Source organism: Cibotium barometz, chromosome 45, assembly GCF_041138505.1.
Source record: "Cibotium barometz isolate CiBa-2024 chromosome 45, ASM4113850v1, whole genome shotgun sequence".
Lineage (NCBI taxonomy): Eukaryota > Viridiplantae > Streptophyta > Polypodiopsida > Cyatheales > Cibotiaceae > Cibotium > Cibotium barometz.
The window spans coordinates 27,090,539-27,102,664 of NC_141090.1; the positions used below are offsets into that span (position 1 = coordinate 27,090,539).

At 40.7% G+C, this 12,126-nt stretch overlaps 2 pseudogenes; both read right to left on the bottom strand.

Annotated features, from left to right (window-relative positions):
* Positions 1 to 538: 538 nt before the first annotated feature.
* On the bottom strand, positions 539 to 4,293 carry LOC147612582 (uncharacterized; annotated as a pseudogene).
* A 1,756-nt stretch (positions 4,294 to 6,049) lies between these two features.
* LOC147612583 (uncharacterized) lies at positions 6,050 to 8,282 on the bottom strand (annotated as a pseudogene).
* Between the last annotated feature and the right edge of the window lie 3,844 nt (positions 8,283 to 12,126).

Consider the following 12,126-nt stretch of genomic DNA (forward strand, 5'->3'; position numbering starts at 1 on the left):
TGTATTATATCTGCATAATGTGGGAGGAAGTTGGCATCTGTGACAACAATTGTCTGCATCTCTATCTTTGATATCAATGACGTAGCAACATGGCAATCACCACACATCCGCATGTTCTTTGTGATATAAACAGTTTCTCCTTGACTTGTATTGATGAGGGCACATGCAAGGGCTAGCTTCTCAGAATGACGATAGAGCAAATGTGCCTTTGCAGCATATAATATTCCATGAAACCCAATCCAAACCTAGAGAGTACCCTTGCTGTGACATTTTATGAGCAATATCTTCTAGCTTCGCATTGATGCATTTGCTTTGTGCATGCTTTGTATCCCCAACAGAAAACTCATGAGTCAATCAACATACTACGCCCTCGCTTCTTCCATGCTCTGTTCCTAATTCTCATGGCTTCGATGCTTTTGGCCTTCTGTCCCATGCCCACTGTTGCATAAATATTTGCCATGAGAACATAAGCTGGCCCATATCCCCATATTGACATCTGCCCATTTGCGGCAAGCAACCCAAGAGTGTATGCCAAATTTCAGAAGATGGCATGTCCTAGATCAGTCTCACTGCCTTTTCTAGGTGCTCTGCATGCCCAAAAAGGTCAAACATGCAAGTGTAAAACTCTAGACTTGGGTTCACACCATATTTCTTGCTCATATTCACAAAAGTGCTTGGCCCACTTCTACTAGGCCTCAGTGAGCACACAAGCACCTGTCAACTGCCTTTGAAAGGATGCCCTCATGCTGCATCTTTTCAAAGCAGGCAAGTGCTTGCTTGGTATGACCTTCTTGTGCATACCCTGCAATCAATGCAGTCCAAGAGACAACATCCTGATGAGGAGGCAGCTTGTTAAGCACTTGTCACACTGTTCCGACCATGGCACATGCTTTCAAGATGCATGTGAAGGTCACTGCATCTGGAAGGATGCCCTCACGCTGCATCTCTTCAAAGCAGTTCAGCGTGACCTTGTGCATACCCTGCAATCAGTGCATTCCAAGAGACAACATCCTAGCCCGTCGAGCACTTATCGCACCTTTGAAACAGCAACGCACTTGATATACATGTCCACTAGAGCACTGTCTAGCACAATGTTGTTGCGAGAAGGCAGCCCATCAAGAACTTGTCGCATCTTTGAAACAGCACCATACTTGGCATACATGTCCACTAGAGCACCACCTAGCACAATGTCGTTCTGCAGAGCATCCCCTGCCTTGCAATCTTGTCATGGATTTGTTTGCCCTTGTCAGCAGCTTCAATTGTGGCACATGATTTCAAGATGCAGGCATAGGTCACTACATCAGGATGCCCTCATGCTGCATTTGTTCAAAGCATTTTGGTGGTGCCCCTCTCCGGCATAGCCAGGTATTAATGCAGTTCATGTGACAACATCGCTCCTCTTATGCATGTCAAGTAACTGTTTTGCCTTTCCAAGCTCACCGCATTTGGCGCACATGATCTCTAGAGCATGTGAGCACTTTCCAAGCAACCCCCTTTGCACAAGATCATCGTGTATGCTGGTGCCTCTATCGCATTTTGCGTACATGATCTCTAGAGCATGTGAGCACTTTTCAAGCAACCCCCTTTGCACAAGATCATCGTGTATGCTGGTGCCTCTAACAAGATCCTTGTTTTGTGTACAAGCCGTGAGTGAGGCCAGAAACGCATGTAGTTGCATGTGAGCACTTTCCAAGCAACCCCTTTTGCACAAGATCATCGTGTATGCTGGTGCCTCTAACAAGATCCTTGTTTTGTGTACATGCCCTACGTAAGGCCAGAAAAGCATGTAGTTGAGACTTTCCATGACATGGGTCTTGGTCTCCTCTAAATCCCGTGAAGGCCAGTAGCCAAAAGCATATTTGCCTGCATGCAGGCTGTGCAAATTGATGCACTCTCTCTATAGCTGAGGTTGCAACGCTATCAAATAAGTTCATCTTTGGCTGGTGCCCACCAATAGAGACCAGACTAGCAGCATTTTCCATGCTCTTGAAGGCATAAGATTGGAGCCTAAGTTGTGCAGCATGGGAAACCAGCGCTCACAGCTCCCCACTGTCATGGGTTTTCTGATAGGAGTAGGATTTAGTATCATGGGATCATATGTGAATCAATGCTGCTAGGGTGTCGTGAGGGCATTTTACACGTCAGGTTCATTAAATATTACATTGGGTTTGGCTTAGAAACTCATTTTGTAAGACTAGAAAGACTAAGGCTGAATATAGAAAGGGAAATAAAAATAGATGGTCTTAAGGGTATAGTTGATAAATGAAGACAACCTAGAGGAAAATACTATTTTTTCTCATGTTGTGCATGGGAGAAGGGAAAATATGCAAGGGAAACAGCAAGCACACTAGGCATCACAGTAGGAAAACTGCTATACGACCTGATACAGCAAACTGCTGGTGCAATTATCCTTAACATGTCGTAACAGGAGATGGGCCTGCTTGAGACCCACTGCCTGAGACCCAACTTTCTGTCACAAAAATCCACTGCTTTCTTGGCATTAGAGCTGGGCATTACAGACCTTGATCTGAGCTTGGCACAAAAGGCTCTGTGAAAACGTCCCGATCCTTACAGTTTCTATGTATTAATCAAGCCTCTTGCTCATAGATCATAAGACTGTGAAATAGCTAGTCAACCCATCCTCATAACAAACATAAAAACTTCATATTTTTAGTGCCTTAACAAACAAGAGTGCTTACATTTTGACGACGCTTTCACCACCACCTCATACATCGGTGCATTATTGGGAGGCAGCTAGAGAAGGAGAGGATACAGCTTGTTATTGAAATGGTTTTTTGCACATACATAAAGATCATCCTCAATGCCGACCTCTTCCTTCAATTTTTCTGTCAGCATTTTCAAATCATGCCCTTTGAAAATGAGCTCTGACTCAAACTCATCAGGAATTTCAAAGTCATCATCTGCAACTGTGTAATGGATAATCCGCCCGTCAAGCTTAGGCTTCGGAGAAGGTGAGTGCTGTCATCATTTGGCCATCTATTAGTAGGACTGATAAAACAGTAACTCGCTCAGGATCAAAATTCTTCACAATGAATGCACTTATTACATGTGCACAACTCTCTGTGTGTGTGTGTGTGTGTGTGTGTGCATGGCAAGGTCTAAAATTTAGCTCTACTGCTGGTCTAGGCTGAATTCTACTTCTTTCTCAGTGCATCTTCTCTCTCTCTTGTTTGCTCCAAAAAATCTTTGAAGAATATATGTGAAATGCGGATTTAAGGAACCTTATATAAGAGATATCCTTGCCCAATACTCCAGTCAGGTAGCCTTTTGCAAGCCCGAAACTCAAGATATCAAGTCTATGAGGGTCTACTCACAAAGCTTCAAATCATCAACTCCCTCATAGATAGCATAGACTACGTGCTATGACAGGCCCACTCATGTCAACAGCACCCAAGAGTAGGTGTAGGTTCATACATAAAGATATGTCACCATAGTAGACAAATCTTCACTTTTATACACACACAGATATAGCTATGTTATGTGTGTGTGTGTGTGCACGCGCACACGTATGTGTATATGTGTGGGCGTGCACACACATATATGAAAATGCATATGTACATGTGTGATTGTCCACTCATTTAGTATAAAAATCTCTTCACCATACAAGTTTGGAGCCTACTCTTCCGAACCTTGTTCTCTTCCTTCAACGTCCTTAACTGCTTTGTCTACAACCCTTGTATAATCAAAAAGTAAACACCTACAAATACAACAACACGAACCTCATTGAATGAAGCGTTGCTGGGGAATGAAGACTTGTGTGTAAATGAAGCATTGCTGGAAAAAGAAGTATTGTTAGAAAATCCCTCGCCATCAAAGAATCCATTTCCCACAGGATCTACCCCCCACAGCACCCAATCTTGTGTTGTCGATCTGTGTGGGATATCATGTGTTATTGAGTTTCTCCAAGGGGGAATGGTGCCATTGGCTCGAAGATAGTTCCTAGCACGAGTTCTAAGCTTGACAGAGAAACCTTCCCTGATAGGCTCCCATATGACAGACGACTCTAAGTCTACTAGCTTCATTTGCAATACTTTTTTGCCTGTCATACCCAGCAAGAAGGGTATGTTTGTTGCAGTCAAGTAGCAGTCATAGCAGCTTTTCAATTTGACTACAGATTTATCATCATCATCATACTCCACAATCCACAGTGCATTCGACTTTGAACCATCCTTGCTCTGTGACACCGTGCACTCATCATTATCTGCACAAAGGTATTTCCGATGGGTGGCGGCTTCTCAATAGTACTGTGTTAGATTTCTTAAAGAAGTCCATCCTGCAAAGAACCCAACATCCAAGGCTATCATTGAGCAATACAAAATGACTTATGAAAGTTTATTATATGCATCTATGTGCATCACCCATGATGCCTTTACAAATGTTTTACACATCATCACTGTATATGCATTAAAATGGTGACTGCCCAGCACCCAGTGGTGAGGTTGAGGCTCCCAGGGCAGAGCCCAAAAATCAAAACTCTTCTAACCTACCACTGTGGTGCACTCTATGTCTATATGTAAGTACACATGTATATATGTCTGCATATATGTAAGTATAATGCATCCATGAATGAGTGGATGTATGTGTGCATACTGCATGCATGAATGGATGTAGCATGTATACGTAAACCAACCAGTCCGCGTCCCAACCCACCACACCGACACCAAGCAGCCCAACCCCAATGCCACCTGAACCCACAACCCACCAATTCCACCCAAACCTTCATCAATAACAGCGTCTTTCATCCATCATGGTAGCTGACCCCAACTATGACTTTGTAGCCCAGTAAATCAGCGATAAGTACACCACACTTGGCTAGACCAGTAGATCTCCAAGTACACCAAATTTTCCATGCATGTTGCCCACAGTAGTTCCAAGCACACATCATTTTCCAGCAGCCCCTGACCCGCAATCTCATCATGAAATTTCTTGCCCTGTCAGCTTCTCCCAAAAAAACTATGAGAAAACCACAAAGCTCAATTTTTGATCACATCCAAATAAACTGAACTGGAGTGACTACATGCATTGGGAACACAAAAAAAAAATTGGTTTCATCTGGAGAGATGCCCTCACATTACATCACATTACATCCATTGGAAACAACCCAGAGCTTCCGCAACCAGCCCTTGCTTTGCATATCCTCCTATGAGTGCATTCAGGAAAATGTGTTTGAAAAGATGTCTTGGGTTTGCATCAATGCTCTGAAAAGAGCTTGTCTAAGAGCATCAATCCATTGACTACAATAAAATGAACGAGAGCGTAAACATCGTCTAAAGAGCTTGTCTCTCAACAACAAAGCTAGTGTGGAATTTCATAGCAGACATACAATCAAGATGACACATTTTACGTATGGTTAACATCCAAATTGTGAAGCAGACAACACCAACAACTCTCATGCCTGTCAAAATAAAATTGGGCAATAGCTGCAACACAAATAAAAACATATGCATGCACATAAGAACTGGTCTTACAAGGAATCAATAAAAAACATGCACATGCTTTTTAGTAACCTATTCTTGGATTAAACACCTACTCATCATACACGCATATCATTAAACTTCATATAATGTCCTTGACTAGAGCTGCTCAAATGTATATTATACTCAAGCTTTCTACATTATCGAAGGGATATACATGACATTTAACAAAAATCTACAATATGTATAAGTGTTTGTGATTCTTTCTTTAGCCGCTATTGTAGGTCCCATTGCCTGCTGCCAAAATGGATTGCCTTTAGGAATGAATTGGATCTGCAAAACAATCTGATAGCAATCAAAAGAGAAATTTTGTATAAGTGAGCTAAAGATGTTCCTCTATTCTTTTGAATTAAAGCAATAACTAAGACTTACTTTCTCTCACAAAAACTGTCCTTGAATATATGCTTAGACATGTCGTCATACATAGTCATGCATACCACGGCTACAAAAAGCATGAGTCTACGTAAGTCACAGTTGCTAAGTCTTTCAGCCCGCACCCAAAAAACTTCAGCCCCACCAAAGTTCAGCCCATGTCAAATCAGCTTCTTGCCTCCCTATGTGTTTGATGACCTGTTGCCTACAATCAAAATGAAAATGAGAAAAATGATGCAAAAATCTGATATAACATGACTTTAAAATACAATTAAATGCTTCAACAGTTACGTGAATCACATGAAAAACTAACCTGAAGTATTTACAAAATCATTAAAAAGCTTGTAGTCATTTTGATGTAGTTCATATTTATCAGTTGCTGTATTGTATGTTAAATGTGCCAATGCAATAACTGACTCTATATCGACCATGTTCAAGTCCGTCGAGTCATAAGTAAATGTTCGACGCCCTTTCACCTTTTGATACCAACCAAGCTGAATCTCTACCCCTTGAGGCCGGTCCATCAAGTCAAAACCTCGCTTATAATCCACATACCTGCCACCTACCTTCTTTCTCATCTTTTGAACTCTTCCAAGGTACCAAGTGCTATGAAGTGTGTCCATCTTCTTCAGATTTGTAGCTTTTCTAATTCTCTTTGACCTTTTTTGTCCCTCTCCATGTGTCACATCATGGAAATAAATTGCACAATCAGACCCTATTCCAAAAAAATTGCCATTACTAGATGACGCTTCTTTTTCCTTGTGGCTGAAATACACTCCTTGCTTCACCCTAGTCAACCTATCCTTTGACAATGTAGAGTTTCCATTGAGTTGGCTTACCAAAGTAGATTTGAAGATGAATTTGCCATCAACCTCTACCACCGATGAGATAGTCTTCTTCTCAGCTTCATTGCTTGCCTCATCAAGAAGCCCATCGATCTCATGTCGAATCTCACTCAAAGATATGACCTCGTCATCTTCATTGCTCTCGTTGCCAATGGGGCTATCATCACCACATGGCTCCGCAAAGTCATCATGCTCATCTGCCCCGCCCATTTCAGTATCTAGCTTTGACCACATTGATTCTGTATCTAACCAAGGCTCTTTCCACCATTTAAGACCCTCACTTGTGCAAGGTTTGAGGCCCAATGTCTCACATAAAGTTTGTGCCTGCTTCAATCCCTCTTTTAATGCATCTATCATCTTTGTATCAGAGGAAACACTTTCGTAGTTCCCAAGATCTGCTTCCAAAACACCTTCATGCTTGTTCAAGTCCTTCCAAATGTGTTCTTGTTTCTTATGGGCCCTTGAAAAAGTCACCCCATTTGAGCTATACTCATGCATGGCAACCTGATTCAAACTACCAACACAATGCAAAAGATCTCCAAAATCAAACGTTCTTTCCTGCCCAACCATACCGCCAATCTTGTTGAAATAGATCTCCGCTGCATCAGATCCTGTGAGATGTAGAGGACATCTGAAATTTGGATAGAACTCCCGAAACATCTTTATAAGTAGAACAACAAAATGGCAAGAAAGTTGGATGTCTATGCATGCCTCTTTGCTAATGAAGTTTTCCTTTAGTTTGTATGTAGGATGGTGAGGTAGCCATAATCTCCACAGCTTGAAGAAGAAGACCACTTTAGCTGCAAGCACCACACGCTGTCCCAAGTCTAAATATGGTGATAAGAATATGTCTATGTAGTCAGCAACAACCTGCAAATATGCCTCGGTCCCTTGCATGCTCCTCTCTTTCTTTCGCATTTCCCTCATACATTTTTGCACTTGTCTAGAGACAATCCTTTGGGCTGCCCCCCAGTTTTGACGATCATTTCGTTGTATGTCCCCATCTCGCAACCTGTGCTGATCAACAGAGAAAGTGTTGTAGACCATAGCAATGTGATTGAGTGTAATCCACACACGCCCAATTGCAAGCTGTCGGGTAGGACTGTCAAGAGGACTCACAAGCTTCTTTCCACAATGGACAAAATCTTGATCATGTAAACCATACACATCTCCTCTCACAAATCTTCCTTTCAACTTCCATCTAGGCCAATTAATGAAAAATTGCCTATCTCTCTTTCCTAGGTAGTCTTCAACCATGAGCTTTCGACGTCTACTGTCACCATCTGATGCATGCCCAATTATTGGACCTATCACGTCTTTGAACTTTGCATTCCACATCCGCTCCACAAGCATCCATTGGGTTCTGATGAAATCACTATCAAAGCGGTTGCATGTGCAATGCACAACTAGAGCCAATCTTGGAAGACTCTCATGAAGAGGGTTGACAATGAGGAGCCTTGCATAGTGTCCCACCACGTGGTTTTGGAAGGCATCTACTATTGTCTCATATCCTTGTGCTCCATCTCCAACGATGATGGCATCATTTGAAGAGCATTGATGATCCTCTCCTTCTCTTCCACAAAACCCAATCAAAGCATCATCTTTTGCATTCCATCTACATAAAAAGAAAGATTTGCTTTCATATTTTTATTTCAGCCCGCTTCATGCACAAAGAACTTTATATTTACAATCAAAGAAAGGAAGAGATATTGAAAAAAGCTTACCTAATGCGCCGCTTGATAGTTGTATCATCTTCAACAATGATAATTGGTACTCGTGATGTTATTTTATGTTTTCTCTTTGCTCCAACATATATCTTCCCGATTGCATCAAAGATATATTCATGCTCCCCTGACTGAAAGTAAGTTGATTTTCTTCGGTGTCTCCTAGTGGTTGACATGGATGGCCCTCCAAGGTTTACACTCAAAAAATCATGTAAGCGTGGCCCACCCCATAGCTTCACGACTTCAAAAATGGTCTTTGTTGATTCTGTGAATCTTTGACCCTTTTCGGATCTTAATGCATTCTTTGCAATGTCTTGAAGAAAGTCCCATAAAGGTGATTTGCCTCCAAATTTACCTTGCCTGCAAGCCTCAATGATGTTATTGCAAAATCGCCTCACATCCTTTCTATTAATGCTTTCATAGTTGGCCTCTTTCAAGGATCTGATTCTCACAGAAAGCACCACAATCTTTGCCTTTAGCCACCATAAATTTCTACCTGCTTCTCGTAATTTCTTCTTGGTCCCAACTGAGACACTTTTCAGCTCTTCAATTCCAAGGTAATCTAGCCGCATTCCTTTGCCCGTTTGCCTTTCTCCTCTCTTCTCAATGGAAATACTCTCCCGATACACTCTCATGCGAAAATCACCACATGATGGAATTGTCTTGCAATGCTTGCATGTAAAACTTTGAAAAGGCATTCCAATGCTTGAGATACGAAGGCAATGTATAGGCCTAAAGCATCCATCTACTATGTACTCCATATCTCCATCATGCAAAGATGCTTTTGTATATGGCTCACAAAACCACTCTCGTCCCATCTTTAGATCTTGTAGGAGAGGTTTTATATCAACCTCACGACCACTAACATGAATTGTATGCTGCCATAATCCCCAACACAAGATAGTAAGATTGGATGAAGGCAAGCATGATGTACCTGTGGGGATAGAAGGCGCTTTTGAATGCTCTTTTGTTGATGTGAGAAAAGCACCCAAGGTTTGTTGGCGTGGATCTTTGTCAAAATGCTTTTTAGGTCGCCCACAAGATCCAGTCAAGAGTGAATAAGACTGACGTGGTGTGGTCTTGCTCCATGCAATGGTGTGAGACTTTCCATTAATATGTTCCATTAGAATTGTTGGCAAATCTGAACCACGCATTAGGAAGTGAATGGGGTCTTCTTGGGCCCTTTAATTTGCCCAAGCCTAATCAAGGTAATTAAGGAATAGCCAAATGGGGGGTTGCCATGTGGACTAAAATGTTGGGTTTGTAAGAGAGCTGTAAGAGTGGTTAAAGGGTGCACTTTTTCCCCCAAAAAGGGGGGAGGCAATTTTATAATTTTCGGACCTCCATAACTTCTACATACAAGCTCCGATTTGAGCGGAGATTATAGATCCGTGATCTACACATCAAGAGCTTTCCATAGATATGTTACATGATATGGTTTTGTCTGCTAGATTTTAAATTCCATTTTTCCTCCAAAATTCAAATTCGAATAAAGTAGCCGTTTTGAAGCTTCTAATTAGAAAACGTTTCTTCTTAACAGAAAAGGTTTGACTCCTTAAACTGCCAAATAAAAGGGCCCAAGAAGCCTTCCATTGAGGTCCTAATGAGGACATAAGTGCAGCCACTTCCCATCATACTTACACACCACTCTGACAGTGCTTCTATCTTTGTAATCATGCAAGGTGGCTTCAACCAACTGAAAATCAGCCCCTACATGAAGAAACAAGATCTTGAGAGAAGAAAAGAAAAGAAAAATCAGCTGAAAATTAACACTAAAAAGAACAAGCAAAAATCCTTTAAAAAAAACCAATACAAGGGGCTGAAATTAGTGTCTTGCATGAGCTTAACAAAGGTGTTACATAAAGAAGATAATAGTTTGGTTGTAAAGAATTAAGAAATAAGTTGATGCTTACCTTCAAACACCATATTGGGGAATATGGGAATTTCCCATAAGTTTGGGACATGTGGTCAAATCTTTGGATTAATTATAACTTGAACACCGTTACTCCAAATTGAGCGCTCTATAGCTCACTAGATTCCATTTTCCAAGCGCTTTCCAACAATAGGTCACATGATATGGTTTTGAAAAACTTATAGGCATGTTATCCATGTCCCACCTTTTTAGCATTCAAAAAATGGGAGTTGGGAAATTCCCAAACTCACGAATATAGTGTTTTCATGAGTGTTATTAAAATTATTCATCTCCTCGATAGCCGCCAAAATTGCCACCGCATCATCACAATCATCTTCTTTGTCCTTTGTACTACTTCCTTGAGTGTCTATTGCATCGATCTTTAGCCCTCGATTGGAAAGGTACCATTTTGTATGGGATTGTCCTTGAAGAATTTGAAATCTTAAGAAGTTTGATAAGCATGAGTATGCGGTCTGCTTGCCTCCAGCATTCCCGATCCATAAAAGCTTTTACATTCATCACACCAAATTCCAATCAAAGGCTTGTCATTGACATCTTTGGTTGTAAGCTGAAAATTGTCATCTCTAGGTGGATTTCTGTTCCTCAAATTCTTACGAGTCTTGTCACATTGGACCTCCCAAAGGTCAAGAGTTTCTTTTGGTAGTAAAGAACTCTTGAGCATGTTGACCTTGCTACCATGAACATTCTCACCCTCTTCCCTTGCATTCATGTCAGTAGCTTCTAAGGAAACATTTAAGCTTCTACAAATGCGCTTTGCGGGCCCGCCACCATCAGCCATGCTTAAACACCTCTTTATGCCAACACTTTTGTTGCTCTCCACTTGCCAACGCTCTTCTTGTGTGGCATTCAATGTGCACACTCCATCATCATCTTCATCTTCAATAACAAACTCAAAAGATTCACTTACAATGCCATCTTGCACAATCTCTCTGCGTATGGCACTAAAGGTATAATCTCCCATCACTCTAACATAACCCAACAACTTCTTTTCACTATCCCCATGGTCAAACACCTTAATGCGAGCCTTGGATGCCATGAATGATCGATCCTACATTCAAAAGAACCATAAAAGAGAAAATATCAAACATAATGAGGGATGCCAATAAATAGTTTAATGGGCATAAAATATCTACAAGGTCTCTATTTATTGAAAAAATATGAAAGAAAAATTAAAAGAAATTTCTTCTCTCTTGCAATAGGACCACACTCATTTTCTTTGATTTCAACCATAAAGCTTGAGAGAGCTTGCAAAAAATAAGGCAAATCTACTTTACTTGAGAGCTACATAAAATTCTATTGGAAAAAAATGCATGAGGATTACTACTAGATTGAATTCTTAGTATTCTAAAACACTATAGAAATCCTTCTCTATAAATTTATATAATCCTTCTCTATTAGTTTATATGAAAGAAAAAATCATGAACTCTAAAGCACACTCACCTTCTCTTTGAGTTGTAAAATTTGTAGATAATAAACTTCTTCTTTGCTTGTAGCCGTAAATATTGCAAATAAGAAGCAATAATTAGAGAATATTTGCCCTGCACAACAAGAGAACTAGCTATTTAGGAAGAAACTTTTCACTGCATATAAAAATTAGTTTTAAAAGAAAACGTTAATACACTTTATGTTTAGGAAAATCAAGTGAGGGAGTAAAATTTATAGAAGAAGTGCATAGTGATTCATTCAATCACTTCATTGTAAAGGTTTATTGATTGAAGAAGAGATTTGGGAACTTCTTTCACCTTTGAAAGGAAGAA